We start from the raw sequence: 8460 nt of genomic DNA, 5'->3' as shown, positions 1-8460 counted from the left end.
CTGTGTTGTCTGTGTCAATTTTATATATTTATTTCATTTTTAATGAATTGGAATTGAGTCATAAGTTATTTCTAACTACTAGGTAGAGAATAATTGCCGAATAGCTAGGACCCCCAATTGGTCATGGGAACAGGGGTCCTGATTCCCCTGTTGTATATAGCGGATGAACATGCAAACTTCTGCTCCATGCAAATATGTTAGGGAAACACTGCCTTTGTATGATGCCCTCTATTGGAAGCCGCTCCCTTGCTTCCAATAGAGGACAGCATACAGGGGCAGTGTTTCCCTATTTACATCCTGGGAAACATACTTGCATATTCTTCCCATAATCCCCCACAGTGGAGCGAAAATGGCTTTATAAGACTCCACACACCTACACGGTGGTCTCTCCCTAAGGAGTGACAATATCAAGTCAAGGAAAATCCTCTCGCCATCAGTTCCATAGGGTGGTAGTACATATTCCCACTGGTTGGTAGGACCCCCACTCTAATTATAATCCCCTTTCAAGTTGATAAGTGATACCTTGTTGTTACATACATATTCCTTTATATAACAACTAATATAAAGTGAGATTGAAGTTGTAGTCTCGGCTACTTCTCACAATGTGTTTGGGCATAAAACCTGTCCCTTTTGGGGCTGTTGGTGTATATGTTCAGCACCTCAGGGGCAGATTGCATTGACTATGACATGGACTCTGCTCTGCTGTAGATGATTTATTTATTTTTTACCCCATCTTACAAAAGTGTCCTGCTTAGGGGGTGTTCACACTACTGCCGCTGTCCGCCCCAGGGTTTCCGTCCTAAACCCCGGGGATACTGGGCAGGGGTCAGCTTGCTAATGGTCAGCTTTAAAACCCGTTCATTTGTATGGGTTTTTAAAGGTAACTGCTGGTGTCCATATGCAGCCTCTCTGCCTGGAAACGTTTTTGTTTTTTTTTTTTTTTTGCACAGACACAAAGTCATACATGCAGGACAGCGGCGATAGTGTGAATGCCCCTTTATTCTTCAGGCAGCTTTGACCTGAGAACTCCCATTGAAATGGAAATTTGTTGCGGAATTTGTCAAATTCCACAGCAGTTTTTCTCAGGCGAAAAAAGAAAAAACTGCTTTAAATTCCTAAAGCAGAAATTCTGAGGCTGAATTTGTCGCAGAAAGTCTAATGTGTGAACCAGATGTTACCGATAAAGATAAAAGATGAGACATTTTATGGAATCATTTGGATCTAATACATACAAAATATACTCTAGAAAAATACCTTGATGTACCCCTGAATAAATGATCATATACTGTGCTGCACCTCGCACTTCACATGAGGGTAATATGAGCGCTCCATGGAGACCTAGAGCGTTAGGAACTACTAGGACCGAGTTGTTACAGCTCTTAGATTTGTCATTGGGAAACACTTTTATCACTTTGTCACCTCTCGTTACTGTGACAGTCAGGTGAGTAGATACATAATGAAGGAAAAAATTACTAAAGAGCTTTATAGAATTTAGTTAGTACTAGCTACTTTAGTAATTGCTATAGACTCCTTCTCTTCACCTAGATGATCTTAATGTACCCTGCTGTATGTTATATGTCTTGGGGTTCTCTCCAAAAGCCACAGTAGAACTTCCTTTATGATGATCTTGCATAGACTGCTCCACACTGGCTGTCCACAGGGAAGACACATGGTCATATCACAGATACTGCTGATCATTAGACAGTCCCCTGTCACACAGTTATAAGAGAGTTCAGCCTTCCTTACTGTACAGCTATTATTTTGGAGAATATGGAGTGAGGAATAAGTCCATTGTCCTTCCAGCAGGTAGAGATGGTTCTGGCTCTTGCTGCTTATATGATGCTGTGCTGAGGAATCATGGGATTGAGAGCAGAGTATTGAGAAATCTAAAATTGAAGCTGGTGTCTGAGCAGAGGAGAGGCTGCCCTGCAGGGATATGAGAGAAATAGACATAAAAGTGCAGGGTGTGAAAGGGGATCAGGTGACGGGTGCGGAGATGGGGAAGAAGTGTTGTTTTGTTGTTGTTTTTTTTTCATCCATTCAGGTCTGTTTAGGTATCTTGTAAGTGTTTTTGATGTTATGTTGGAGAAGTCTTAAAAAAAACCCAGTTATAGTTGTTAGAAGAAACAAACTCATTGTATATCTGATATAAAATAACATATTCTCCCGTCGTGTACAAGGTAAGAAGAAGCTGGCAATCGTCTGCTATAGAACCTACTGGAACTTTATCACTTTCACCTGACAACTTTCCATTAGGGTAAGTTCACACAGAGTTTTTTTTTTTTTTTCAAGCAGATTTGGAGGCAGAATCGGCCTCAAAAAATTCTTCCCAACTCTCCCATTCGGTCCAATGGGCATCATGATGCTTGTTTTTGCCTGTAGTTGAATTCTACTTTCATTCATTTCAATTGGGTTTGCAAACCTCAAGAATATACCAGCAAGAAGTTCTGTGTGATCTTAACCTTAGAGGCCTGTCGAGTGCAGTGCTAGCTCCAGGACTTTTATTCTGGCCTATACTAATTTCTGCAAAATGCTAAACCTCACATCTCACCGCACATGTCCTCAGATCTCTAACACTCCCATATGGGCAACATGACAATATACACGACCTAAGATATGGTCCTTCACTGTTCATGTACAGGCCCATTTATTCTCTAGCAGTTACTTGCACCAGCATTTTCTCGGTTAATGCAGAAGTTTTTGGAAGTGAACAACTTCTACATTTCTCCATGTATTATCATATCAAGTCTCCTACCACATCGGTTCTCATACACAGAACACTCCCAATATTTCTGTAGAAGTATCTCTGTGCCGCCTCTGTCTATAGGAATCCTAGTTATATATATCTTATTAGGGAAAATTGCAGACTGCACCCCATAGATGGCGTACAATAACCATGTGACTTGTATGGAGCCCAGGGGAGAAAAGGACCTTGGACTAAACTTCTGCTTCCAGGTACAATAATTCAAGGGATTTTCTTACAGCCTCCACTAGGGGGAGCTCTCTGCATAGAGATTTCTACACTTTGTACTAAGTATTGAAAATCCTATGTACTGGCCTAGTTATGGCTGCAGGTAGAGGAATTTATCTGTGTGTGTGTGTGTGTGTGTGTGTATATATATATATATATATATATATATATATATATATATATATATATATACCAGTTTTTAAATACACTGAAAATATCTGGTATTCTTGCTGAACGCTATATGTATCACGCCAATCAGCCATGTTTTCTGACTTGTGCAGAAGTGGTAACATTCTCCATCCTATTAGAAAAATGACAGTAATACTATGAATGATTATACGGAGAAGAAACACCGAGCGCTCTCATGAGCCCTGTCATTGCCAACCTGAGACCGTTCATGTGTGGGGCGGCTTCTTATCCGGGGTAGTGGGCTTGTCCCAACCATCCAATGTGGTGATGAACAATGCTGTATCCATCATGATGGAGCGATATGTCACAAGGGAAAAGTCATAACGAAGTGGTTCGGTGAGAATAACATTGATATGTTGAGAACTTGTGGTCAATCCTCAAAAAAATTGGAGAAACAAAAACAGAAAGTCAAATAACCTCCAAGCACTGGTTAGTCAATGGGTGACCGTCCGTCAGGGTTTGGCCCAGATCCAGCATACCGGGGAAGATTGCTGAAAAATAAGGGTCAGCGCAGGAAATATTGAGTCTTTACATAAACTTTCTAGATTTGTCATAACAATGTATAAAATCTATACGTCAGTAACTATAGAAACATCTGACTAATAGATCTAAAAACTGAGGCAGCAAACTATGGGAAACCCAAAATGTGTCCGGATGGTAGGATGTTGGTTCAGGGATCTGTGTCATCCAGCAGGGGGCAGCAGTGAATGTCTTTCTGCTTTATGATGAATTGAGTCGAGTCTGTGCCAGTAACAAAGTGACACTTCTGCTTGTTATTGATGGACTTTAGGGCTTTTTGTAACCCAATATAATAGAATTCTGCTGTCACAGAAGGTTCTGGTGCGGTCCAGGTATTACAAATGCCGACCAATCTCCTGGTTACATTTTGTAATGAAAGAATCGAGTATTTATGCCTTAAGGTGGTAAAAACGTAAATCCCACTCCCCTGCCCCTCCGATGCCCCACTGCCCTCCCAGCACAGTGCTGATCCTTCCTTTCCCCTGTATCATTCACATCTATGGCCAGGTCTGCATGAACTACAATTCCCTAATATTATTAATCATGTAGCTGCTGTGATGATGAGAAAGATTGACAAGTAAAATATGGCAGCTGGACATGCTAAAATCCCTGCCGTTCGCTTGTCAGCCGGACATCTGTCTTCCCTATGGCTCCTCTGCATATTAATCTGCTGCTTCTGTTGCAAGCTGGCATTGTTATTATGTATATGGAAACTTTGTACATGAAGGACCTGAAGAAGATCTCTGATGTACAATATAACCCTATTATACATGGGGTCCTTATGTGGGATCTCCCATCAGTCTGGCCACGTTCACATCTGCTTTGTTTGATCTCTTCTTCTGGTCCATCGCGGGTCCACAAGAATGGAATATGCGGAAAAAAAGAGACACCAATGGATCCCATGGAGACCCCATTGACCATAATGGGATCCATCGGATATCTTACAAAAAAAAAAAAAAAAAAAAGTTGATCTTGCAGAGCTTTTACATCTGCTATTTCAGACACAGCCTGCATTGGTCAGATACCAACACAGGTGTGAATACAGCCTTAATGGGGCAAAGAATTGGTTACCCGCAGCATCCCTCTGTCTGCGGGGCCTGAGACCTCTGTGCGTTACCTGGACATTCATTTCTGTCCACACCATAAGTGTTCCTTCACCCTGCAGAGGGGTCCGGCCACATCCCGCTAGGTCAGAGGACCTATCCAAAAATAATAATTGAAAAAGAGTATTGGAATGGAGAACAGAATATCAGCAGCAGAGAACAAAGCGCCATGAGAGCAGCCATAGCGGGATCTGCCTCCTCTCTCATCTCCTTTTCTCCCGGGGATGATCTGTACATTGTTATAATCCTGCCCATTTCTTTTTATTGGGATTATGAAATCAATCAGGAATATTAAAAGCTGCCTTAAGCTCCAGGGGCCGCGGAGCAGATGCTGAGTCTGATCTGTGCAGTAGGGTGATGGACACATCTGGGTACACTGCACATCCTGGTCACTACCTGGGGCTGCTGCAAAGTGGATGTCAATGGTAAGCAGAAGGTAAGACGCAAATTTTAATATGGCTTGACTTATAAACCTGGGAAGATTGTCATCGGAAGGATTTCTACATGTCTGGCTGTATCTTTCACAGTGTATTAATAAATGTGTTCTGTATGGCAAAGGCAAAGCGTTAGAAACTGTACTTCATGCTCCATAACAAATACCCCTCATTGTTTGTACCCCTTATAGTACCCTATCCTGGACTTCATGTCCCATCGATCATTATGGGGTCATCTCTGTACTGGACTTTTCCCCACCTTCGCCAACTCCAATCCACTGTGTTATTCAATACTGATGCTGGTATACTTGAATTTTTCTCTCTAGCCCCCACCGTTCCTGAGCAATCGCTTTTGCTAGTTTCAGCACTATTATGCTCCCTGTGGGCGGTCCCTGTCTGTCTGCTCCAGCCTAGGACCGCCCACCTGACAGTAAATAACATGGTTGTGCTGAAACTAACAAAAATGATTTATCGGGAAGAGTGGGGACCTAAGAAAAAAATCCAACTATGCCAGAATCGGGACCAGCACCTATTGAAGGATGCAATGAATTGGGCTTGATGGTAAAGGGTCCAATTTAAAAAATGGTGCATTGGTGGGAAAGTTTCTAGAAAAGTAAAGGAAGTCCTTGCCTATTAGACCCCAGTAGTTCCAGTGCTCCCTGCTGGTATCTGTGTTTCTGGACTGAGGCCGCGTCCACGCAAGTGACCACTACAGCCTATGGCCCGGTTCACATCTGCACATGGGTTTCTGTTCGGGGAGTCTGCTTGGGGACCCCCTGAACGGAAACCTATTCCGCATAAAAAAAGTGGTTACCTTAGGAAACCCAGGGACCCCATATATTATAATGGGGTCCGTGTGGTTTCCACATGAAAAATGCGGAGAGAAAAATGAATGAAATGGCCCGAATAATATGGCCTCTGTGCTCATATTATTAAGTTACACAATTTCCCACCATTTTTTTTTTCTTGATCCTGAAAAAACCCTTTAAACTGTCCAAGTATTAGTGATGAGTTGTAATAGACAATGTCTAACAAGGTCCACGAGGTTGTTCTGTGTCATTCCCATTAAGTACACTTAAGGGCTCGTTCACATCTGCGCCCGGTCTCCGTTCTGCAGGTTCCCGTTTCCTGCACGAAACAGGGCAGGAGACGAAAACCTGCAGGACTCTTTCTCACCCATTCATTTGAATGGGTTTGAAAAGTGTCCGGCCGTGAGCGCCTGTGAGCGTTTTATGCTCTCCGCAGCGAAATCGTTTTTCTTTAACTGGATACAGAGTCGGCCATGCGGTATTCTGTGTCCGGTTCAGTTTAAAAAAAAACCTGGTTTCACCGCGGAGAGGATAAAACGCTCACAGGCGCTCACGGCCGAACACTGACAGGTTTCCGTCTTCTGGTAAGGTTCACAATAGCATTTGCCTATCCGTTGTTCTGGTAAATCAGAGGATCAGAACAACAGATAGGAGAACTATACAAGAGCAGTCACATATGGAGCTTGATGGATCCCATTAACTATAATGGGATCTGTCAGGTCTCTGTTTTTTTCAACTGAAACTGACGAACATAAAAGTTTGAGCTGCAACACTCCTTCAAGACACTGCGACAGAGTCTCCAAAAGGTGGCGCCATCTCAGATGTGAACATAGCCTTAGTTACGTTTTTGCCAAGCGTAATACGGCCGCAGTTATTCTGTATTACAGCAGCAAGTCTGAGTCTGACTATTGGTCCAGTGATCCGGTCTGACATCAATATGGGTATAATAGGGGGCTCATCCTTAGTATGTAACGCTAAGGCCCCACGTAGTGAAACGCTGCAGAAAAACCTCTGTGGCCTTCTTATACCTAGATGGAACATTCCCGCCAGTATAATGGACAAGCTGTGATATTAAGAGATGCGGGTGTGTTTGAAAACTCAGCTTTTCCACTGCAGATTTTTTCCTTTTGCAATGTGTGGATGGGATTAGCCAGAATCGCATACACTTTACAGGTGCTGTAATATGCAACGTTTTTTGCTGCTGCGTTTCTGCAACGTGGGACTTCAGCCTAACCGTGTACTTAAAGGGTTCACATTTTCACTGCTGGTGTTCTGTTCTTAGGATAGGTCAGCAATAGCAGATGGGCAGGGGCAGTGCCATACTATACCAGAGCTTTATAACTCTGTGCAGCAGTCGAAGTTCAGTTCCACCGGCTTGCAGTACCTTTTCCAGCCACTAGACAGTGTAGGGAGCTGTATAGTTTTAATATACTTCTATAGCAAATATCTGGGGGGGACGGGAACATTCGGGACTAATCTGCTTGATCCCGAACTGGTTCACCCGTTTCTATCCAGTAACAATGAGGTTCTTGTGCAGGTGTTATATCACACACCGCATAATGCTGACCTACAATACCAGATGCCGCCTATAGACAGGAGTGGCGCTCTTGCTAGAAAACAAGAAACACTTTTTTTTTTAATGTAAATCCAAGAGATTTTATTCATGATACGGATTGGGGTTACATCTTGTATATCGTGAACTCGCTCAGAATAATTTCTTAATGTTGTCACTACTTTTATTTTACATTATGATTTTGTCATTACTAAGATGTAATGTTTTCTGGAAAGGAACACAAGAGGACAAAGGTGTCTTAACATATCCAATGCACTTGCCCCTCCCCCGGCACGGAGATTGGTTTTCAGCAATGTCGGGCTAATTAGGAATTTTACAGTCCACTAATAGAGAGCAACAAGACCCGGGGAAGAACAGGCAGAGCTTTGTATGAAATGCACCATGACAAGTGGCTGGGCCCAGGGCGCTATGGTCTGCAGGACCCAGGGAAAGTTTACTTGTCCAGGATGTTACTCCATGAATTGTCCTACTGTTCACATTCTGCAATTTTAACCTGTGAAGAAAATCTGCATCTTCTACCAAAAAACATTACTAAATATCTCTGAGATTGTACATGACATTATGGGATGTACTGGATATAGCATAGAACTGGTATTTGTATAGTTATCCAGTATACTTTATGTATAGATTTATAACCGTTTACAAGATGTCTGCTTGGTGTCCTTCAGTAGGATTCATCATTATCTGCCTATTAGCCTATTTTTGTTAATATGCAAAGGGGTTACCTCTTTGGGGCAACAGTAATGCTCTCATTGCTCCAAAGAGCTTATTCAGGTGACCCTAACCTATCTATCTGCAGGCCTGGGGTGATATAATGGGGTCTAGTGACCCTAACCTATCTATCTGCAGGGCTGGAGTGATA

At 42.7% G+C, this 8460-nt stretch overlaps 1 protein-coding gene across 1 annotated transcript in view; it reads left to right on the top strand.

The window, feature by feature from the left end:
* Positions 1-5131: 5131 nt before the first annotated feature.
* The window catches only part of KIAA1614 (KIAA1614 ortholog), a 30580-nt gene continuing 27251 nt past the window's right edge, over positions 5132-8460 (top strand). The window contains exon 1 of the mRNA XM_075287228.1: positions 5132-5218. The gene's annotated coding sequence lies outside the window, so the exon portion shown is untranslated. The remainder of the gene's footprint in view (positions 5219-8460) is intronic.

Source organism: Leptodactylus fuscus, chromosome 9, assembly GCF_031893055.1.
Source record: "Leptodactylus fuscus isolate aLepFus1 chromosome 9, aLepFus1.hap2, whole genome shotgun sequence".
In the NCBI taxonomy this organism is placed as follows: domain Eukaryota; kingdom Metazoa; phylum Chordata; class Amphibia; order Anura; family Leptodactylidae; genus Leptodactylus; species Leptodactylus fuscus.
This window is presented reverse-complemented; position numbering and strand designations above follow the sequence as displayed.